At 35.8% G+C, this 25,835-nt stretch overlaps 4 pseudogenes; 3 read left to right on the top strand and 1 right to left on the bottom strand.

Moving 5' to 3' along the window:
* Positions 1 to 1,785: 1,785 nt before the first annotated feature.
* Positions 1,786 to 25,119, bottom strand: LOC105057338 (uncharacterized; annotated as a pseudogene).
* Positions 7,385 to 10,114, top strand: LOC140853748 (uncharacterized; annotated as a pseudogene).
* LOC140853762 (uncharacterized) lies at positions 9,599 to 10,102 on the top strand (annotated as a pseudogene).
* LOC140853761 (uncharacterized) lies at positions 10,111 to 10,899 on the top strand (annotated as a pseudogene).
* Positions 25,120 to 25,835: the final 716 nt, after the last annotated feature.

Genomic DNA, 25,835 nt, shown 5'->3' with positions numbered 1-25,835 from the left:
AATTTTTTAAACTCGAGAGATACTAAGTGAAATTGTCTTTAAGTTGCATTGGTGTCTAAGTAATTTCCTTATCATTAGTCTCCAAACTCTACATGGAAAATTCTAGAGGTCACTTATGGAACAAACATGCAGCTGAAAATTTCTAAAGGTCACTTGGAACAAGCATGTAGCTGAACCGCATTCATGTCCTCCAGTGTGGTAAGTCAAGTGTACATGAAGGACGGTCAACTTTGCTGCATAGCCCATTGCAGACAGATTTCATCTACCAACACAATAAGTGAATAAATAAATGAAATAATTTCTATTTTATGAAGGTCCGGATTTTGAACACCATTTGTCGTGGAAGAGGCCTGCCGTCCAAGACCAACCCTTTCTTTAGTGCACCTAAAGTGACTCAATAAAATCGGCCCAGATCTGAGTTCGAGATCTTGCCCCAATGTCCAACTTAGACCACCAACTCAACCTGCTGTGCAGGTGAAGCCCACGATGGATATTCATAATTAACAACCTTGACTCTAAGATAGTAGGAAGAAATTTTTCTTCCAATAAATAGCTAGAATATGACTTAGCGGCCTGAGAAGTTAGACTTAACAAACTTACAGACTCCGACTAACGGCTCACGGACTTAATCTTCATACAAAAGAGATATGAAGAAGACTCTCAAGGAAGAGAAGAAACAAATAAAAGAAGAGAGAACACTCCCCTTTAGCTCTTCGACTCTCTCTCTCTATTTTTTTTTCCACTATTCCCAAACTTCGGCTAACTTAAGCATCGACGGATCTTCCACCAGAACACCACGAGCGAGTGTAGATTTCTCTTGCAAATTCCTTCTAATACCGTAATTTTCGAGCTATAACCAGCTCCAACTACATCAGCACCATCCCGGAATCTTGCTACAACACCATCTTTTGATAAAGTCTCTCTCTCTCTCCCAAGTCATCCTCTTGACCCAAAATTAGTTCAAAAATTGTGTATATAAACAAAATAAGCAAAACAAATATCAAACAATTATTGTAAAATAAACAAAGCAAAGGAAAAGACATGTTAATTAAACATGCTTATACCAAGTATAATTTTTCCAAAAAACACAAAAAAACCAATCATAGGCTAAGGTTGGTCAAAGAATAGCCAGCATAACTTATGGAAAAACCATTTTAGGCCCTATTCCCATATGGAATAACCTTTTACTGGGCCCCCGATGAGGTCAGCTCATCAACAGTCTCCTCTCAAACCGCACAGATCGCTGGTTGATTTCTCGTGGAATAAGTGGGACCCAAACAATCCCAGCAAAAGGTTATCGCATCGATAGTCGAACACTACAAAGCCATAATCCATAAATCAAAACTAGCAGCATATAGATATTTTTATGATATCCAAGAGGGTTTTTTTCCAGCAACTGATGCTAGAAAAATACAGCAACATATATTTTTGCAGTTGATAATCTCAAAACCATGCAAAACCGAGACGATGATCAAATAACCTGTGCAACAAAATTGATATATTTATAGCAACTACGTACTTCAAACGACAAAGTAATAAAAGAGTGAGAACAACATAGACCCCAACTAAATAGCCTGCAAGAAATAGAAAGCACATCAAAAGACCATCTAACATATGTTGTTTTGACCTTTAAGGTCATAGTAAATTAAAATGAAACCTATCACCCTTGAAAAAGTTTTGACAGTAGAAGGCAAGCAGAGCAAGCTGAAGAGAATCAAAAAGACATTGACCAGATGAGCTCTTAATCATTTAAAACAAGGTTTTAGAGCTTCCAAGTCTGTACAGTTAAAACAACAACTAAAACAGTAAAACTTTTTTGATAAAATTTAAATAGAAATTCAACAAATATTATGTGAACTGCAGTATGAAGCAAATTAAAGAAACAAAGATGTACATCAGAGAGAGAGAGAGAGAGAGAGAGAGAGAGAGTTCAGCAGCATAATATCAGGAGCACTTCGTCTTTAGATCAACGTCATTGGAAGTTATTCAGCTTCACAGGGAATGCAACAGGTGGTTTTCACAAAATACTCCAAAGCCATTATGATGGTCTACTCAGATGAATGCCCTCCCCCACCGCCGTTTCCTGGCAGGCCTCTGTTGATTAACTTCATCTGTTACAGCTGCAACCTCCAACTGTGAATTCAGAGTCTTCTCAGGTCCTCGCTTCAGAGCAATCGGTTCTTTGAACCGTTCCCGATGCTTTTCCATCTTTGCTAGTGTCTCAAGTATGCGATTGCTGTCATATCCCACAAATATCTTATTATCTGGTGTAGATTCTTTTGCTTGTGTTTTTCTCTCCTACATTAGCTCTCCGGCTTGCTGTAACTGTAGGGAATGCTACTTTTTTCTCACGATTCCAATCTTTAGTCGTTGACACCACATGTTGATCATCAGAATCTTCTATCACCTGACCCTCTTCAATCTCATCATCATCATGACCTTGTGAAATAGGATGTTTGCCTTCACATTTCTTAACAAAGTGATCATCTGAATGTTCTTCTGACTTTAACTCTTTCACTCTCTTCTTCAAGTTGGTTGGGTGATTATGAGTTCTCTCAGATTTTGGAATATGGAGAGGAACCTCCAACATGCGAACAACTTCAACATACCTGGAAGTCTCGAGTTCTTTATCCACTGTATAAGCTACATCTCTATGCCTTTCGTGTGTAACTGTAACTCCATTGCCTCTTTTGTGGAACTGCAAAAAATAATATGGTAATGAGGAATACAAAATGCCAAGAATGTATGAATGTAGATAAACTGCCACAGCCTTCTCATGGTTAAAATTTTCCACATTGCATGTAACAGAATAGTACACAAATAAATTGGTTGCCCAGCAATTATATTATAAACATACCGAACAATGATCAGACCATTCTACAAAAACAGATACCCAAGCACAAACCACACGATCAACCATTAACAGTAGTTCAATATTTAGAACAATCATGAACAACATATGCACAGCAAATGCAAAATAAGGGTGAAGAGGTAAGGGCCAAAAGCAAAGGCCGAGTTCAAGCACCGACTAGTTACAAATTTCTTTAAGCACCATATCAGCAAGAGATGAAAAGAGAGCTAGAACTTGAAAAAATAAGCTATCACACGATACTCTGCATCAGCAGTGGAGAGAATGGCAATGTCTGATTCCTTGCTCATCTCAAAGACGACAAAATCTCTGATAAAGAACACAATCATTGGTAAAGCATTCACCTAATATATAGTGTTACCTGGACACTCGCGTCTGCCTCCAAAAATGCATGCCATATATGTATCAAATACTGGGATACTCATGAAGTTCTACGGTTAGCACTTTCAATGATTGTGGAGAGTTGAACTCTTCCGACAATCAATATGACCCACCATGTTCATGTTAGAAGTGTGTATTCATTCTTTTTACTAGTTCGTCAAGGATGTCGCACTTGTTATGACACCCATATCAGCAGAGATGAAAGAAAGCTAGAACTCTTTGAAAATAAGCTATCACATGATACTCTGCATCAGCAATGGAGAGAATGGCAATGTCTGATTCCTTGTTCATCTCAGAGATGACAAAATCTCTGATAAAGAACACAATCTTTGGTAAAGCATTCACCTAATATATAGTGTAAACTGGACACTCGTATCTACCTCCAAAAATACGTGCCGGATATGTATCAAATACTTGGATACTCATGAAGTTCTATGGTTAGCACTTTCAAAGATTGTGGAGAGTTGGAACTCTTCCAACAATCAAATTGACCCTCCATGTTCAAGTTAGAAGTGTGTATTCATTCTTTTTACTAGTTGGTCAAGGATGTACATAATGTGACAACCTTGCAAATCCTCATATTCTTGAGTTAATTGAGAAATTTGAATGAGAAAGACCTTAACAAACAAATCTTCTTATTATTTAAACAAATGATATTAAAGGCTTATATTATTTAATTAAAATTATAATTTATCCTACGTATCCCCATATCCCCTTTTCTCCCTCTTGCTGAGTCAGACACTTGGAACATGTCTGAAACTGATTCTTGATCCTTGTATCCATATCCATGCAACACCGCTAATCTGTGCTAGCAAATGCCATGAGCACCAACGCAAAGGCAATAGAGAAAATATGGAGTGAGGCCACATCCTAAAGGTATCCAACCTGTAAACGCTGCCCAACAAGCCTTGTTCTCATAACTTAACCAAGAAAATAACCAACCTGAGTTTTTCAAGTCTAAAGTCTTATGATTCACCAGGGAAGAAGATCGAATAAAGTGTGGACATGCCCACATAGATGAAGCATATTATAAAGACACTCAAGTAATTCATAAGCACAAATGAGGAGAATAGCCTGTAATATCCAAAATGCAGCAGTGTTTCCTCCAAGCGACAGCATATATGTGTAAAGATATGACTGCTGGTGGAAATATCATCAGCATATATTAAGGCATAAATCTGAAAAAAAAAAAACTCAAAAGGGATTTGAATGCCAGTAACAGATGGTCAAATGGGTAAACTGAAATTAAGTTCAATCAACAACAGTAAAAATTCTACTAAATATGCACAGTTAAGAGATACAACGCACCCATGTAAGGAACAAGATAAATAGGCAAGAAAATTCACAAATATGCAAGTGAACTAATTTATAAGAGGCCTTCTCTACTTCCAGCAGGTAAAAGAATTGGGTATAGCACCTAGCAACATAAAGGAAGTACAAGCTCCATGGTTTAATAGAAATAATCAGACAGTTCAACCTACTAAGCAGACTAGCAATTGCATAATACTAGGTAATCTGCAGACATCACTCAACTGAGGCCAGATGGATAGGTTTATCAACATGACCGTTCAAAATTTAGTAATGTGCATCTGACATGATGGCTCTATTCAAAGATCGACTCATAATTAAAGTGCCAACAACCTAGAAATCATATATCATGCTGTAGGAGTGGCTATATATTCAAAAAAAACAAAACAAAACAAAAAGGTCAAACCAGGATCACATCCATGGAACATAATATGCACTCACATCAGAAACAGAAGCTTAACAAAATCATTAAGAACAGCAGCCATGAGCATCACGATTAAGATGATGGGCATGACATCACAGTAGGGCACAACAATGTAGTAAAGATAAAAAATATGAACGTAAGAAGAAAGCCTGTAAAAAGCGAGTACAACGGCCACAAGAGGCCAGTGAATGGGCAAAACAATTCTCAGAATGTATATATATAGTTCAATGCTGCTAGAAAAGAATGAGCTGGCAGGTTGCATTGATGAAATCCATGTGGTGGAGAAATATCTCACCAGATACAACTATAATAAGTTATAGTATCATGAGTGCTTATTCTAATCCATGAAACAACCACATATAACGAGCATATATTACAATTATAGATCCACTATCTCTAGCATTGCCATCAAACTCAGTATAAAACATCAAGAGTACACCTTCTAGATTTTAGAAGCACATGGTACTGTTAGTTTACATAGAAAAGGCGATGAGAACCTTGTATACTATATAAACGAAAGTAGTAGAGTATACGGACAGTTTTGTCAAAATATTCCAATAGTCGATCATAATGATCTTCTGTTGTTAACCTAGATTGTTGACTATATAAACAGCACCCCAGACAATGGAAGAAGAAACATCAAAGACAATAGGAGACAAGTTGACAAAACAGGTCAACACCCACTATGATGTGAGGGCATTGGTAGTAGAGCAAGAAAATACTACACTTTCTTTTCATGAGATGACAGTGTCAATCAAGATTATTATTGACCTACTTCGATACAGTCAATGTATGTAGATTGGTCCACAAACAGCAGTGTATCTTAGATAGCTAACACATTGAAATTGAACTGATCCCAAATGGATACACATATCAACTTCCTAGAGTTGTAGGTTAACATGTATATGAGATAACTTTTGTATCTCCACTTTAAACTGCAAATATTGTTTAGAAATATTCCTCTAATAATGTCTGAATCTTAAGATGTTCTATGGTTTATTCAAGTTTTGTCTTGAAAAATCAACTTAGTTAATTTTGCCCTTATCTGTACGATTCAATATCATATTCTTTCATGCTAGATTATCATTAAAGACCAATCACAAGGTATTCGATTCTATATATATCTGGGAAAAAAACAATTCCTACAGCTAATTGTCATGTATCCATCAATGCATGTGGGTGTCTAACTGTCTATAACACATGCATTATGGCATGGCATGCCATATTGTCTCAGGCGATGAGTATCTTGAGATACTTGCAATCTCAAACTGAAATGGACAATAGTTCAAGCATCATTATCAGCAAAATAATACTTTCCATCAAGGATTCAGGTCCCAGCAGGTTGTCCTGCGGGACACCGGGATGGGGTACCTCCCATATGGCGGGACAGGGCCGTCCGGCCCAAGGAATGCTGTATCGGGCCGAACCGTCCGATATGGGGCGTACCGAACTGGACTTGCGGCCAGCTGATCTGGTTTGGCCATTTTCTCCGAAAAATAGCTCCGAACCGCACTGAACCGGACGGTTCGGTACGATTTGGCGCCATACCGTCCAAAATTGAGTGGTATGGATCGGTACGATTCGGTTCAGCGTTGAACTGAACTGTACCGACATCCTTCACGTGGGGGGAGTGGGGGGGTTGTGAGGGGGGGTGGGGTGGGGCCTGGGCTATCTTTTAGTGACAGCCCAGGTGGGTTGTCTGAGAGACTCGAGAGCTTTCTCAGAGAACTCTCGAGCTCGCCTGAAGACTCCCACGAGATACTGAAAAAATTAGAAAAGAGAAAAAAATTCCATCAATTACAACACTGGTTCGAGGAGACGCTGATTTTTGGCCGAAAGTAAGGTAATATATTATTCTTTTAATAAATATTTTATTTTTTATATTTTTGTTGTTTAAAAAAGGATAAGAACGAAGAAGTATGAAAATAAGAGAAAATCATACTAAAATTTTATAATTTTGGTATGATTTGATCATATGTGATAGATCTTTAGAAGATCTACATGATGATACTAAAATCGTTGATTTTTATTAATTATATATTTTTTAAATATTTATATATATTTATTCATAAAAAATTATTAAAAAATATTCAAAAAAATAAAAAATCAGAGTTTCAGAATCATGTTTAGAATGATTCAAGCTACTTAAATCTAACCTCAAATTTTTTTTAAATTTTTAAAATTAAAAAATACTTTTATAATTATTTAAATAAAAAAATATTATCAAATAAAAAATATGTAAAAATAGTGTTATATTTTAGTTAATTCAAAAATATTATTTGAAGCATATAATATATTTTTTTAAAATTTATGAGTTTTAAAATTATTATTAAAATTTTTTGAATTTATATATAATTTTTTTTTAATAATTATTAAACTATCGTATTTTGTTATACTTGCAGAAATGAGTAAGAAAAAAGATTCAGAGCGTGACATTGGTTGGAATCATAGCGAGATGCTCTTGGTTCGGCATCAGTGGAGATGCAAATGATGCAACACAAAGTTCAAGAGAGAAGGGGTGACTAGGTTGAAGCAGCACCTGATTGGTGGTTATTATGATGTGTCCATATGTCGGAAATGCCCACAGGAGGTCCGATAGTTGATGAAAAAATACTTCGCTGATTCGAAAACAGCGAAGGAAAGGACAAAGCAGAAAAAGACGGAAGTGGACCGTCGAACTACAAAGCCACCTTATCAGTCTAGAGAGTCAGAAGAAGCTTCCGCCTCAGATAATAAGGAGGCACAGATTGAGGCTGCCATTCAGACGAGCTTGGTTGATCAGTACCGACGGGAGGAGATGGCTAGGTATAGAGAACAATTTAGACCATCATGTTACGAATCGGAGTTTGGATCAGCGATCGGTGGGGGAGAATTCGAGTTCAGAAAGACTATCTTAGTCAAAGAGCCCGATGGTAGAGGGAGCAGACAGCATGTCATCTTTGTTGGGAGCTTTTGACAGTAGGAGATCCTCCAAAGATATTCCAGCAGAAGCCACTATCCATGATTTGGATCCACATTTTTTCCAGCAAAGATTCAAAGCAGCAGAGGATTGACACTATGGTGAAAAAGAATAAGAAGGATATGTGGCGAGCTATTAGATCATGGTTTTATTTCAACCATATTCCAGCAAATGCAGCAAGCAATCCTTACTATCGATCTGTCATTTCAGCCATAGAGGCTGCCGGTCATGGTGTAGATCAGTCAGGACCTAAGGACATTTATGGTCAGCTTCTTGACAGTAACAAGGAGGATCTGCAGAAATCGATTGCTTCTTACAAGAATAAATGACCTACATACGGACTGACAGTGATGTGTGATGATTGGATCGGTCCTACTAGATGGAGCATCATTAATTTTTTGACATATTATGATAGAAAATTATTTTTTCACAAATCAATTGATGCTTCAGATAAGATGCACGATGCCACATATATCCTTGATCTAATGGATGAGATGATTGATTTAGTGGGTGAGCAGTATGTCGTGCAAGTCAGCACAGATAATGGACTACAATATAAGGCTGTCGAAGAGTTACTGATGGAGCAGCGACCATAGATATACTGGACTCCATGTGCTACACATTGTATTGATCTTATATTGATGGATATTGGAAAGATTCGTAGGGTGCAGCAGGTAGTAGAGATTGTTCAGACTATTACTAGATTAATCTACAATTACACATTCTTTCATTGATGCGGACGTATACTGGGGGAGAGATCTTAAGACCGGATATCATACGATTTACTACCAACTATATAGCATTTGATAGTCTTCTTCAGAAGAAAGCAGCCTTACGTCAAATGTTTGTCAGTGCCGAGTGACAGGAGAGCAGATATGCAAGGGCCAGCATTGATGGAAGTTATGTGGAGAACTTGATGACGAGTCAGTCATTCTGACAGCAGGCTGAGAAGGTAGTGAAGGCTATTAAGCTATTATATTAGGTGCTTCGCGTCGTGGATAGTGAAAGATATCCTCAGATAGGTTTCTTATATTACATGATGGAAAGGACAAAGAAATAGATCAGTGAGAATGATCTGAAGCATGCTCAAGAATTCATTAACATCATTGAGCATCATTGGGACTATCAGATGGGTAGAGATTTGCATCTAGTCGGTAAGCACAGATTCAAGAATATTTTAAAATATTTTTTTCTTATACTTGTAAAAATGTACTTAATCAATTATGAAATTTATCTGCAGCTTATTATTTGAATCCGAGATTCTAGTATATCATTTCTGGGATAGATATGGATAATGAGCTTCTTACTGCTCTTCGTAATGTAATATATAAGATAGTGTCCGATCCAGAAATCGCATCGTTGTGTCAGTAAGAGGTATGCTAGTTTAAAACAGATATAATTATTCAACTGAATTCGATCTATACTCAACGATATATTTATAAATTTAATAAATATATTTTTTACAGATGAAATAGTTTAGAGAGGGATCAGACAGCTTTGGAGTCCCATCAGCTATCGTAAGTAAAAAGTAGATGAATTCAGGTAAATTACATATCAATAATTTGCAGCATAGATTGATATGTAATTTTGCTTAATAATATCATAAAATTTGATATATAATTTTGCTTTTGCAGCTAAATGATGGATTTATTTTGAAATATCCGCAGAATATTTGAGAGGTGTGGCTGTCCACATTCTTTTCCAGACGATCTCTGCTAGTGGCTGTGAGCGCAATTGGTCGACTTTTGTCCTTATCCACAGCAAACAGAGAAATCACTTGGCATAAAAATACCTCAATGATCTTGTATATGTTCACTATAATATAAGATTGAGGCTAAAATATATTCAGGAAGAAGTACAACTGAAGTACACTGATCGGACACTAGATGATTATGCTGACGAGGACGACAATCTGATCATCGGATGGCTTGCAGGTCAGCAGTAAGAGCCAGAGATTGATGAGCCGGGGTCCCCTCCATGACCAGCCAGTGTGGTAGCTAGAGAGATCAGGATGGATCCAGAGCAATGGACAGAAAAAAATATTCCACATAAGGTTCCAACTGATCAGCCACAACCTGAGGGGATACAAGGGACTCATTCATCACATGACTCGATGTCCGATACATCCTCGCAGAGGTTTGAGCGATAGATGTTTAGACGAGGTCGGCAATCAGCAAGAAAATATCCATCCTCCCAACCATAGAAAACTCAGTCACAGAGGGGCACAAGGAGAGAAAAGAAAAGACAGTTGTACGTGCACCACTCTCGAGAGTACAAGAGCTATCTGGCTCAGATTCGAAGATCAGAGAGAGTGATGATGATACTGATAGTAGTAATCATGGATCTGATGATCAGGAAGGAACTGAAAGACAGGAGACCACTGCTTATGAGACACAGCCGCAGGGTGATATTTGATTCATTGGTGAGTCCCAGTTTACACATGCCACACAAGATAGGAACCATGATAGACGAGTCGGTAGAGATCATGGGGAGCCGATTTCATATAGACGATGGGCTTCTAGAGATCGTCCAACACACGATGCAGCTGCAGACGATCTTGCACATGGAGTAGAATCCATGAATATATCTGGATCATCCTCGCATTATAGATTTTATTATCCACAGCCACCTTATGATCCATATGAATATGGTGCATCCGAGATATCGTCTTCTAGTGATTACTACCATATGCAGTCTGGAACATCTTATGGATCAGATTTTACTACCGACATATTCGGATGAGCTCCTCCACAGCCATACCATCATCCCAAGGATACTTCTCAGAGCCAAAGTTTGAGTAAGAGATCTGAGATGTCTTACAATCTAAAGAGGATGCCTTATGGGATGAATATTTAGGAGTACAGTGCATCTTGGTTAGAGGGTTGGACTGATATTCTTCTAGATTATGCTAATAATCCAGATATCTACAAACGTCACAGACATTCGACGAGATATTAAATGCAGAGTAGATCTTGAGGTTAGTATATCATTTTTTGTGCTTTGTACTTTAAAAGTTTAGATATATTTTAATGCATATTTATATATTTTCTTTTAAAATTTATGATGATATAGTTGTAATATAATATAAATAAATATATATTTAAAATTTTGGATCAAGAGTTCCTGTACCGCTACCGAACGCAAAAATTGAACCCAAATATGTCAATATATAAAAATCACCAAAGAATAATCAATAATGCATAAACCTTTCATAAGAGGTATTCAAATAGACAGCTGAATTGCATATGTGAGTGCAAAAAACATGCATCAAATACAGACATACTAAGAGAATACAAAATTTCTATATTTATTCACTGAAAAATGGCAGACAGATCAAGAATAATTCATGCATAAAATTTTAGGTATGGGGAAAAATGGCTTCCATGAATTATTACACAAAAATCCCTGTAGAAGGAAAAAGATTAAGGACTTACGGAGGAAGAAAATGTAAAGCTTGAACAATCAAATAGCAGAATGAGAACAATTAAAGACCAGTCATAAATATCAAAGTAAAAGAAATCATCATTTGCAATTAAGGATCTCACTTGAGCACAGAAGTATAGAACCATAGACACAGCCTCCCTCTAGGCATGCAAACATATTTTTCCTCTACACATACCATTCTAACATCTATAACAACAGCATAGAGCAGAAGTATCTCTAAAAACCTGATTAGGACAGACCACCTATTTTATCGTCTCAAACAAAGTGGCAAAAAAGAACATTATTGGAGAAGGAAGATGTAAATGCAAGATTCCCACAAAAGGTCCAGCATACTTCCAAACAACCCAGAAAACCTACTTTCCACAACCCATATCTGCCAACAGTTACAGATACAACAAATAATCCAGCCCATTTTTGAGATCCAATTATTTTCCCACTTAAAATATTCCTATAATGTTAACGAATGCAACTTGCTGTATTTATGGACACTGAAAGTGCACGGAAATATGAAGTGACAGCACAAGTGGTCAGCAGTAGAAAGTATTAGTTTATTCATATGTCATAACTCTGACATTCATCATTCTAGAAAATATCATCATCAAGTAGTATGCAAAAGTTGTGGCAGTCAGGCTGATAGTGCATGGATGAACAGCATGTAGGCTTGATTGCAAAAAGAAATGTATTTTAAACAAAACCATATTCAGACCAGCAACAAGACAACATTCATAACGCTGCTAGGATGTTATGCAGAACATCACCAATGCACAAATTGGCATAAACATATACTCAAAAGTGCAGAAAGGTTGAAAACAATTGTGTCTAAATCCTAATAAAACAAGAAAACTAAGCAGTAAGACAACAACAAGCAAGGCTGGCATAATTTTCAACTACACCTGTTGTCTTAGGATAACCTAGACCAAGACCACTCAGATTGTGAAGGAATTGTAAGTGGATTAGGCATATGCCAAGCAAGGGAAAAGGAAACCTAAACCTAAAAACAAAATCCATTTCTTACATTATAAGAAAGTCGGAACAAGTATCAGCTCAAAAGGAAGTCAGGCCATCAACATGTTTGGAAATGTAAAAAGAAAAAGAATGGCTTATCCGAAGAATATTTAAATATTATGTAAGAAAGCCTGAGAAAGAATATGAGGTAGTGGAAGAAAAACATAGCTGTTTGCTCTATTTGAATTCAGTAACTTAAATATAATATAAGAAAGCCACAAATTTCCCAGACATTACAAAAGAATCGAACAGTTCGCATCTTAAATGTATCAAGCAAATACCTGAAATAACTTCAGGAAAGCAACTGACAGAAATTCTGGCATCCTTCTACAAGTTCAAGAAATTGTGCACAGAGCTAAAGCAGCACCCTCAATTGCCTTAGATTGAAAACATTTGAGATAAGTGCAGCCCAAGCATGACAAGCAGAAAGCTTTACAGGTCATAAAATAAACTGTATATAAATGATTGAACCACAAAAAAGATACAATGGGTGTCGCATTCTTTTTCCACGTAGAAAAGGAGAAAAAAATGACAAGCCACCCCAAGTTAAAAAGACATGCTTATTCAACATAAGCTTGACACAGGTACAGCTGTACAAGGGAGTAGACTTGGTTTCCCCAAATTTTATTTTTACCTTTCTTTCCAAACCATTCAAATGCATGTTGAAAGCATCTCTGCACACTAAAGTTGCCAGCTCATGCCTTTGCTGATCAAAATTGTGCAGAACAAATTTATTATGTTCCCTAGCATCAGAAGCAGCATTTTTTTCATTAATTATTTCCTTTTCAGCATTACCCAATCGGCGGTCATCAGAAAATTTTCTACCACCAACTAAATGCTGATTAACAAGACTCTTCTCATGTCTTGGACTCCCTTCACAGAGAAAAGATTCCTTTCGAGAAAGCAAGTATGGCTCTTGATGCCGAAAAGAGACTTTGTCATCAATATGAGGTCTTGGCTTAGCAAGCCAACCATATCTTTTCTCCGGAACAATGTCATCAACGTATGTACCTCTTTCTTCAGTAATGGATTCATCATAATCAAATTTGTTGCCATTTTCATCAGATAAATGATGACAATCCTTGCTGCTTGGAAGAAAATGCCATTCATATTTCTTATACATGGATGGTATCTCTCTAATAGCAAAATGTTTTCTGTGATCCACGAATTTTTCATGCAACCTCCATGACACAGGTAAGTAATTTCTTGCTGGACTGGAATCATGCCAACCTCTTTCATCCTCAACATGGTGTTCATATGTTTGAGAATCCAGCAGCCTACCATCAATATGTCTCAACCTTTTGGCATCATATTCCATATACTTATTAGATCCATACAAGTCAAAACATGAACTTTTGTCAAATTTGTCTCTTCTTTCAGGGGTTCTTTGTCCTCTGCCACTGCAGGATGCAGGTCTACAGAACCTGTGATCAAAGATTTCCTCTTTCCTATTGCATTTGGGTACATACATTTTATGCATTTCTTGTACATGTTTTTGTCTATATCTGTGTTCACTCATATTATCATAATTTACACTATCAGTCCGGATGATATGCTCATTCTCCCTTTCCTTTTTGTGCCCCATGCTTGAATCCTTTCCCAAGAAAAAAAAACCATATTCTGAAATTGATTTGTCAAAATGCTCACAATCAACAACTCCTTCCCCTCGATCATCGTGACACCATTCATGTGAGTAGTACTCACGGTGTTTTATGGAATAATCCCTTCCAGCAGCTCTTTTCTCAAGTAAATAGTCTCTCTCATCCTGGTTCCTCCAGAGATGTGCATCATGATCTCCCTTCTTGTGATAAGCTTTAGTAGAAGACTCTTCACTAGCATGCTTTTCAGCATACTTTCTACTCTTGTAACTTCTTGGCATTTTTGTTTGTTTATTAGAAGACAAATGTCCTCCCACACCAGTAATGTGATGGCACTTCCTTTCCCTTGTGCCACTCACTTTGAAATGATCCACATCATTCTGGCACTTCCTGGAAGACTGTATAAAAGCTTGTTCATCTTCTGCAGGTATATTCAATTCAGCGATGATACTGTGTCTGTATTCCAACCTTTGTAACCTGCTGGAGACAAGGGATGGTCGTAAGTGTTGCCCTTAATATCTTCTAGCTCTGTTTTAGTTGCATTGATTCTGGAATCATTAGAAAGATAACAATCAGATAAAACTGACTCTTGCAGTCCAGTTACTGCATCCAAAGATGGCTTTCCAGTAACATCATGAGTTTTCTCCAAACAGCCATCATCCTTGGATGGTTCATAATGATTATCAATATCAGATGAACTGAAACCATGCATAACTTGAAAACCAGAAGCAAATTCAGCTTCCATTGGCAAGGTATCAACTCTCAAAGAATGCTCTCTATCACCCTTAGAGTACTCCAGTTTGGCTTTAACTTCTTCAGCAGGTCCCCTTAAATTAGTTTCTGCCACCCCAGGATAGCAATGCATGAGAGGATTGGTGGTTTTCCAACATCTTTGATCATCATGGTCCAGAGACAACATTCTGCACATAGGAACTAGCAGATAAGAACCAGAGTTATTGCATTAAAAAACATGACAAGTAGAGGTTAAACATATAGATGTAAATGTGCACTGATAGACATGCCAAAAAACACTAATAAATAGTACATACACAGCTTGACATGAATGCACCGTGCCAGCAACTACAATGCTATTAAAGTTGCACATTTCATCTCCCATATAAAAGGAACCATTATTACAACAAAATAAAGTTGGATAACAAGGATCACTGCTTATCAGGAAAATAATAAGCTCAAGAGAATCAAAAAACTTGAAAACTTGGCTGCATGGAGGACAACATAATGATCAATCCACGGAAATCTTAGTCCACAAGCATCCAAAATCCCAACCAAAAACATAAGCAGGCAAAAGAGAAAATATTGCTGTCACAATAGTCACTGTCAATTAGCCATACCCTGTTCCCAAAAAATGAGTCCAATGCACCAGCACCAACTGCTTAAAAATAGCTTACAGGTTTCTGCACATATAATATGCAATAAGATAATCTACAACAGTGGAATGAGGGGCTTTATTAGGAAGGCATCTTCACTTTTTTGATATTCAATGAAAATATTCCATAAATCACCTTATTGCAGCACAGAAACCAGTTTAAAACTGCAGATATTCAGATGACTGGATAGGTACCATTCTCCAAAGACCAATATCAGTAGAGCAGATTTTAGCCTCTCTTGCATCTCTTGTCAGAGTCTTCTCCAGACGAGGAGATTGGGTGAAGAAAGCGCCTAACAGCTAGGGAGTTCTAATTTCGAACAGATTAAAGCAATTGTTTTCTCCTGTTGATTTCTCAGAGGGGGAGGAGGAGGAAGAGGAAGAAGAAGAAGAAGATGATGATGAGGAGGAGGAGGAGGAGGAGGGAGGAAGAAAGAATTTGTAGGTTTTTACACCTTTCACATTGCTATCTAGATACTCATCCATCACACAACCAATAATCTCATGTGCCTTTTGATAAAAGCCTTTTGTTAGTTGCCATGCTCATCCATAGAATGTCCCAAGATCTTTTTTGAGTTTTTCTCATGTATACAAATATGAATTAAAAGGCAAACATTAAATAAAGAAAAAAGACTGGAGTGGCATGCTCCTGACAACAAAAGTATGGAATCAAGATTTTTGAAAAACACGAATTTTATAGCAGCCTGTTCATTTTGTTCTAAATGCGCAATTATAAAAACCACTTTAAAGATGAAGACTGCGTTACACAACTCTTTTAACATAAGCAAGCTTCCAATGCTAGCCCCATATGCAGACCTCAAACATAAATCAGCACCAGTTCTTGCATAATTCTTCTTAAGTTTTCTAAATGAGGAATTATGATTTTCAAAAAACAATCTCAGAAACCTGCATAAAAACCACAAAGAATGTGATATTTATTTGTAATTTTTTTCATTAACTTTAAACCACTAGAATTTTGAAAATTTATTACAATAGAAAAACAACCATCAAGCCTTGTCCCAACTGTTTGGGTTGGCTTGCATATCAAGGGTTTATATGGACCTGTACACTCTATAATTTCTACAAGAATTTCTTTCTTTATAGGTCAATTAAGTCACTTTTGGCATACAACAATAGATGAGTCACAAACTTACACAGATTCTTCTTTATATGAATTGTTAAGAACCATACCAAACATATACCTTATCCTGACTAATGATATAAACTTAAATTATAAATATGTACGCGTATCACATCCAAATAGACATAGTTGTGCCAAAGAACCTGTTTTTGCAGTTTCAGAGAATCCGACTTAGGGCCCAATAGATCAAAAAGCATGTGAATGTTCAGCTCTATGGGTTCAGCAGATTAAATATCTCATTCCATCCTCTTCAGCTCATGAATATCCATCTCAACCACTTTTCCTACTGTCTTCTGGCCAGTACCCATGCAGCGAGTGAAACACAAGAATCACAGGGGTAAACAAGTCATGGGTTAACCATTACTACTATTACTATTTATGAAGAATAACAATAGAAAAGAATATTTTAGTTGCCTATGATTCTCTCAGAAGTAAAAGCAAGTTATATTGGACTTCATTAATAACATTATCAAAACTGAACTGGTGCAGAGATAAAGAAGCAACCAAAAACTGCTAAATTCCTTACCCTTCATGTGGCTCGTTCTGACATTCTAACATTGAGCAATCTACATGTCCTTGTTCTGCAAGTTCAAGTTCTCCCACACGGAATGGACACATCCTTCATACAATCATCTGTAGCAATCTAAAATGTTCAAGCCATCAGCAATGTTAAAAAGAATAAGGAAATTATGCAATACATTTTTTTTAGAAAAAAAAAGATCAAAATAACACACCTGTATCACTACATCAGAATCACTGTATCTCGGTCGCCTTATGTCTAGTGATGGTGTGCGTTCACCAACACCACTTTCAACCTGAATTGCTCTACCCTTTGGCTGGACATAAATTTATTGTATTACAAGTTTAGAACTATATATGATATAGGTGGTAATAATACTTACAACTGAACAGAATTTCAAATGGCAATTAGATGAAATGGATGCAAATAATGTTTTTCCAACATACCATCTGAAGCACCATTAACCTCTCCTCAACATTTCCCATATCTAAGAAACACTGTTCTTTATGTCCCCACTGAGAAGCTTTACTCAACATGGCTTTAGGTGATCCCAGCTCAGAGTCAACCTATTTGAAGCTTTATTCATGAAAATCTTGCTCACAGGCTACTAATATAACTAAGCTCATGACTTCCTATGGAGACTAATTTTATTCACCTGATTCAGCCCTGATAATTTGTAATTAAGGGCAAACACTTGCTGCCTAAACTGACCCTGGAAAATTCGAATTAAAGGCATTATAAAGTTTAAGGCACTATATACTGAAAGAATGTCCCATAATGTTATCAACAAGGACCAAGTTTTGACGGTAGCTTTCCCAGCTATCCTCATCCAGGCCGAAGTTAAAGTAGTCTGTTATATCCACTTGTGGTTGCCTCCAGGGCTTCTGCTCCAATGCTTCAATACTTATATCAAAAATGGTCCTGCAGGAAGCCACATGGTGGTCATCAAAAGAATACACAACAGCAATAAAGTCTAATGGAAAAGAAATGATAGACAACCAAATAAACAGCAGATCTGACACCTCCATTCTGGGGATTAGACAGAATGGGGATCTGACAACCAAATAAAACCAAGACAAGTTTTTCTATGATGGATTCCTCTAAGAAACTTGTTTCAGAAAGACAATACTTACTATGGTCAGAACAAACTTATTTCGAGGCAAAGTGAAACTATATCCATTTTGAGCTGATGCAGGAATCCTCAAATTGCAGGTTGCAGTAACCTCTGAAGATAGCATCACTGGCTGATCCCGATCGCCTCTTCCAGGCACTGAAGTTTTTCCATTATATGGGAATCATCCTGGATTAGATCCTACATACTATACAAAATCAATGATGAGAAGGTCAAACTTTAGAAGATTTCCAAGAATTATTGATTAACATACTATGATAGCAATTCTTGAAAATAAACAAAAATAAAAGAAAATTGAGCATACTTTGATGTATTGGAGTTAACAATGTCATATAAAGTTTAGAAAAGCAAGTAATTAGAAAATGAAACTAACAGATAAAAATTATTTCCCATAAATGAGACAACAAATGGTACTTAATGAAAGTTTAAGGGATTAAAAATAAACCAATAACCCCACAAAAAGAGCTTCAATGTCACTAAAATTTGGTTAGGAGAAAAGGAAAGAAAAAACTTCTTATGCTATATTTGGTTTGCAGAATATGGCTCAAATGAGATGAAAATTCCAACTTTAGCCTCGTTCTGATGTTCGGCTTGCCAACAATTAATGAAATTAAATTTCCTTTGGATTACCATTCCTTAAATAAAGAACTTGTTAATCCACTCTTAAATGGGAGGAATGGTCATTCATATTGCTGTGGGAAAGAAAAGTTTCAATTTGCAGCATTTACTAGATAATTTGGAAATAGATGATTAATGATATCTCTGGTATGAATCAGTTAGTGGAATTTAAAATATTAAATGAGAATGGATGATTTGATTAATATTTTTAATGTAAAATATTATTAAACTTTACCTACTCCTTAGTCAAGGATATACAAAAAGATAACACTGATTCGATTTTAGAATCTACCTAGCAAATCAGACATGTGAATGAAACTATCATTCATTTCACATGCATTCCTTCATTCACATTCAACTTTAGTTCTTATCCATTCCTTTTTATCCTTGCAGATCAAACTTACCGTTAGATGCATCGAATGAACAATTTCATGCTAAGCTAGCAGAAAACAGTAATTATAATAAAGGTCCATAGGACAGGCCTAAAATAAAATTACCGAATGATGCAGTTTGCGTTTTTCACATCATAGTATATTAGCTTATCCTACTTCTGTATCAAATTAATATTAAGCTTTGAATCTGTCACACATTTTAAATCACACAAAGGGTGCACAGTATGAGTCACTAATACAGTTCAATTTATTGCATATATGGATATACGGTCATGGATATCAGTTGAATTTAGATTATTATCCTTGCAAAAGTTGAGGAAGAATTTAAGTATGAGTCATTACTTCTAAGAGGGTACTGATTCAACTTTCATTCTATTATATGACCCGAAACATAGTTTGTCTCAATGTTTTTTATATTTAATGATCTCTTTCTGAGGAGGGACATCTGTTTAGGGCCTGAGACATGCATAGTCCACAAAGTTCTGTTTATAATGTGATAGTCAAAAAAAAAATTTTAAAAAAAAAAAGATGATGATGATGATGAGGAAAGTATTGTGAGGGTAGACATGTTTGGAGGCTTTATTTAGGAAAGGGTGGCAAAGGAGAACCACAATTTACCTATCTAACCTGAAATTTCAGGTTTTAAGTCCAGCATTGAACCCAAAAGCTCATAAAATCTTGTTTCAAGTATGGGAGGACCCAAACCTAATAGCCTCACATACGTGCATGTCTATTAGCTCACTAGCTTATGAGCTTCACATACGTGTATGTCTATGAGCTCACTAGCTTATGTGCCTATATTTTTTTATGAATACTAGACCTAAATCTCATAGCAAAAATCTAGTAACTGGAGTTCTCTACCCTCAACCCCTCCCCTCCAAATCACACACACCCAAAAATCTAATAACTGCCTATATTTTTTTATGTATGGATGGATGGATAGATGTATGTATGTGTGTGTGTGCGTGTGTGTGCGCTAATTTGTATTGATGTATGCATATAATGAATAGGGAGTTAAATGCATGCTTTCTAATTTGAAAAAAAAATGATAACAGATGGTAAAATTGTGTTAGAAACAAAAACTTTCATATAAAAGTGCGAAAACTAGACACGTGATGACAATGGTATCATAAATTGGTGGTATGAAGTGTTAAGGAGTGTCATGAAGCATCTGACACATCAAAAATCCCAAAATTTTGGGTGTCCAAGTAACACCATCATCCACCCCTCAAAAGCCCTCAGGCCCTTTCGACTTTCGTCCACCATCCCACCCATCCTATAGCCACCCACATCCAATTCAAAATTTGATCATTATTGAATTCATTTGAGTATTGACCTCCCAAATTGCATTCAAAATTTAGATTTGGATCTAGGTTCGAATCATGTAGGAAGAAATTTACAGTCATTGATATTCACATGGTCCATAAGAGCAGCCCGATGCACAAGGCTGCCACCATTGCAAGGTTAGGGGAACGCCAAACATACGTAGCCTTGCCCCAACATGCAGAGAGGCTATTTTCGTATTTCGACCGTGTGACCTCTAGGTTACATGGAAAAACCTTACCATTACGCCAAGGCTCATCCTCTATTTGTATTTTCCATAGTTTTTTGAATTAAGTTTTAAAAGGTGGAAGCTTTAGTGCGAATGTATGGCTTAAGAGGGAATGTAAAGTTGAGAATTTGGTGAATCGATGATTTAGACATAAACCTTTAAGTTCCCATGTGTTTCCTCCAATTTAGAATAAATGGACGAATTGTTGGTGCCATAAGGTTGGTCATAGGCAATTTTTTAAATAGAAATTTAGAAGAAAAAGAATGATACCATCTTGTTTCAATTTCTCGCATAATCTTTCATGATTTTGGATAATTCAAAATAATCAAAATGGAATGCAATGGAAACCTTCTATGCACTTCATTCTATGGGTTTCTCCACTCTGCGGGAATCCTACTTGCATGAGTGGTGTGAACATGATTGTTTGCAGGGTGCAACATTCAATAGTATCTATCTTGAGGAAGTTTTTAACCATTGACAACATAGCTGAAGGGACAAAGACAAAGGGGTCAATGAGTCTTGTTTTAGTAGTGGACAAGAAATAGGTACCATACATGTTCTTTTGCTCTAGAAATTTTCTTCGTACATTTGATATCAACAAGGGCTTCTAAAGGAAAATCCCATTGTAGTGATAACCACTCAAAGAGTTGAATAGTTAGCTCACAACTTTTATGACTGCTTATGTGGACAAGACGCTCTACTACTCATAAGCAATATTCTAAAAAAAACCCAGCTCAACCACCCACCCTTGTTGGAGTCTACATCATGGATCAATGGCTCAATGATAGTCAACATCATAAATTAATAAAATAAATACTTAAAATAGTACAAGATTTTAAAAACATAAAAAGATATGACAAATATGGAAAATAAGTATAATAACATTTTTATTAAATATGTAGCATCTATCTTATAAAAATGATAGAATCTCAACTCTTTTTTTTCAAAAAAGAGGCATCTCCTACCACAAAGACCCTATAAATAAATAAGTTCAGATGGCAATGGCTATAAATGACAACAAATGGAGTTGGGGAGTTGGGATGGCAGGTCTTTACTAGCACTAATACTGAACCCTAATCCCAAAGAGTGAAGTAGCAAACAAGAAATTTTTCTTTTTTATTTTTATTTTTCCCAGCAAATCTAAAGTGCTTGATACAGATGTTTGAAATCAAGTTGACCCATGCAAGTCATGCAGTTGGCCTAACCAGTCACTAAGTGGCATGAATTTGTGGTCTTTTCATGTTTAGGATTGATGAAAACCAAAAGGCTTTCAACTCTCGAGTTGGATAGGTTGATCGGATCAACCCATCTAGATCTTAACCCTCTGTTTGGTATGAAGGATAGATAGAAGAGGAAAGATATATGAGGAAGAGGATAGATGAAAGAAAGAATGGATAGAACAAGGATAGATGAGAGAAAGGATGGATGGATAAAAAATAAGAGTGAGGCACCAAAATCGCCCAATAGCATAAAATACACTACTAGCTATGGCTTAGCAGCCTTCCCCTCCCTTAACTTCGTTCCATGCGTTAGCACTCCACAAAGGGGCGAGCAAAATGGGAGCAACCTAAATCATGAAAATAGGATTATGAGAGACCAATACAAGCATCATGCTGCTAAGCGAAGTGGTGGAATGCTGCATCCTAGATGGCAAAAGTTTAGTAGCTGAAAGCACCACTAGCTTAACTCTCTGTTTAGTATTAAGGATAGATTGAAGGAAGGACGGATGGATGAGGGAGAGGATAGATGGATCTTTCATCCATCTTTTCATATATTTGATCAAAGAAGGATGAACAAATGAAAATGATTTTCTCCTCTATTTAGTATAGAAAAAATGAAAGAAAGGATGGATGATATTTATATGACATTTTTACTAGATTATCTTTTGATAAAAATATCACTATTATCAATTTATAATACTTATTTATACTAAAGAAGTAAACAATTTATAAACTGATAATCATTATAATCTATAATTATATAAAAAATTATATAAATATTTAACTTTAATTTAACAAATAATTTTATAAATTAATTATTAATGAATCAATTATATATTTAATTAGATAACATAACTAATTAATTTATAATTTAATTTAAATAGTTAATTAACATTATACAAATAGTTAACTAAAAATAGTAAATAAAAATAGAGACATAAAAGATAATTCTAATTATTTAATTATAATTAACATAATTGCATACTAAAATTAAAATAATTAGTAATAAAATTTAATAATATATGATTAATAGTATATATAAAAATATATATCAATAATATGAATAAAAAAATGAAGAAATATTATAATTTTGTCAAAAAAATTAATGAAGGATAATTTTGTTAATGCAAAAATCCATCCATCAATGCTTTATCCATCCTTCTCTGAATCCTTCTGATTTGAAAGGATGTAAATTGGTAGGCAAGAATGGATGGACAATCCCTTCTTTTTCATCCATCATTCCTACAACTTTTTGAATCAAACAATGGATAGAGGCCATCCATCCTTCCAACTTCATCCATCCACCCTCTCATGGCCCCAACCAAACACAAGATAAGCTCTGACCTGAGTAGCATAGGCACATAGAATCCCTTGTTGTAAAGTTATTTTGTGTTGATGCCACTCCAATCTTAATGAAATGTGAAAGGATGGATGGAAATAATTTTCTTCTCTATATAGTATAAGAAGAATGAAAAAAGGATGAATAATATTTATATTATATTTTTATTAAACTATCATTTGGTAAAAATATTATTATCATCAATTTATAATACTTATTTATACTAAAAAAGTAAGATACTATATAAACTTATAATCTTTATAATTCATAATTATTTAAAATATTTAATAAATATTTAATTTTTACTTTAATTAAATTTTATAAATTAATTATATATAAATTAAATTTATTTATATATTTATTATATAAATAACTGATTAATTTATAATTTAATTAAAATATTTAATTAATTTTATATAAATTTTTAGTAAATATAAATAGAATAAATACAAGATAATTCTAATTATTTATTTATAATTATAAAATTATATAATAAAATAATTAATAATAAAATTTAATATATATGATTGATAGTATAGCTAAAATAAAAATATATATAAATAAAATGAATAAAAAGTAAAGAAATGTTATAGTTTTGTCAAAAAATTAATGAGGAGTAATTTTATCAATATAGAAACCCACCTCTTACATGCTCCATCCATCCTTTTTTGCATCCTTCTATTTGGGAGGATGCAAATTAATAGGCCACGGTGGATGGGCAATCCCTCTTTTTTCATTCATCTTTTGTAAGATTTTTTAAGCCAAATAGTGGATAAAAGCCACCCATCCTCCCAAACTGTTGAATTTGTCTCAACAAGTTTAAGATGAACATTAATACAAGCATGCTTTGGGTCTTTGAAAGCTTCTTTGTTGCAACTTGTAGCCCCGGTTAGTTCATTCTCTTTTTTCTTCGTCTTCGGTTGCCTACTTATTAGCAGCTTTCTTTTCTGTTCCCCTTTTCTTACAAGAAAAAAATAAATATATAGTTTAGTACGTTTTTTATCCTTACCAACTCGTTCTGACCTCTTTCTTGTTAGACTTGCATTTTGACCAATCTATGACATAACAATGGGAGGAAAAAACAAAGAAAGCATAATACCTACGAAACAGCATTAATAGATAAAAATCAAACATGCATTTAAATAGCAATAGTAAGAATCAAGCACATACCCAACCATGGCAGCTCAACTTTGCTGTATTCCCTCTTTCAGTGCTAACCTGCACCATCCCATCAGTAGGCGACCACAACTGGTTTTCCCACTTCAGATTTTTCTGTGGACAATCAGTCCCATAAGGATTCACCAAATCCTCATCCTCTTCCCCTCCCTCATCCTCTCCCACCACCAAGCCTCCATTCCCAAGATTTACTCTTTGTGAAGGTGGCATCTTCAAACAGTCATCCTCGTTCAAAAGTATACGAAGATCATCTTCTCTGTCGCTGCTGTTGCCGCTCTCCTCCACTCCAAAAGCCAGACTTTCCATCCCCCGGTTGGAAGCCACCGGTCTCGCATTGCCTTCAGCAATTAGATCATCCGAGTTGTGCTCCTCATTGATCGAATCGAATCCCCCACACTTCGAGCTGCTCATAGTTCTCTCAGCCGAACGGGAGTATTGATTTTCTTGGACACAGGAGATGCCCGCATTGACACGATCCTCAAGGTCGCCATAGAGATCGCGGAAATCGTCCATATCTTCATCCATCTTTGGCTCCCCGATCGAACGAAGAAGAGAGAGACCGAAGGGAACAAAGAATGTGGGAACCCTAACCCTAGTCAAGATGAAATGAAACGGCAGAGAACGAGAGCTGGAGCTCGGGTGGCTAGGGATCTGTTACCTTTGGATCGGGGAGCCAAGACTGGATTCGAGGATTCAGGAAGCTCCATCGGCCGCTCAAGAACCCAAATTCTAGCTCGCCCCTCGTTCAGACGACGAGAGAAGGGAATACTCGTCGGAAATTTGGAGCTGGTATCTTTCGGAGCGGTACCAGGTGGGCGGTGCATCCCTGGATATGTGCCGTTATATTGGGCTCAGGGTTCTTCCGGCGATGACAGAATGACCATTTTACCCTTGCCTGCTTGGCATGATGATGGTTTTTTTCTTTTTAAATTGTTTAGATTGTCGGGGATGATAAAATGAAAATAATTATGAAATTTTCTACCATAAAAATAATTACAATATTGAAAATAACGTGGCTCCTAATACAGTTCTAGACTCTTCATGAATTTAACATAAAAGTTGTCCACTTTATTTAAGCAATCAGGTGTAAATTTCAAATTCACAACTCAATTTTTTAAGCTTGGTATTTTGATTGCTTAATTAGTTATTTCTTCCGGTGCATCACAGATTCTTTACTGATTTTTCTTTTCCAATCCATCTACATGCATACATCGTAGAATCAAATCTTTCATTCTCAAAAATTATAAAAAATTATATAATATTATCAATCATTCATCAGTTTGAAATAGCATTATCCATTTTATTCTTTTAATTCCTTAGAGTGAACCACATTCGTTAAATATTACCACAATCCAATATATAGTTATCGG

The sequence above is a fragment of the Elaeis guineensis genome, chromosome 14 (genome assembly GCF_000442705.2).
Source record: "Elaeis guineensis isolate ETL-2024a chromosome 14, EG11, whole genome shotgun sequence".
Lineage (NCBI taxonomy): Eukaryota > Viridiplantae > Streptophyta > Magnoliopsida > Arecales > Arecaceae > Elaeis > Elaeis guineensis.
This window is presented reverse-complemented; position numbering and strand designations above follow the sequence as displayed.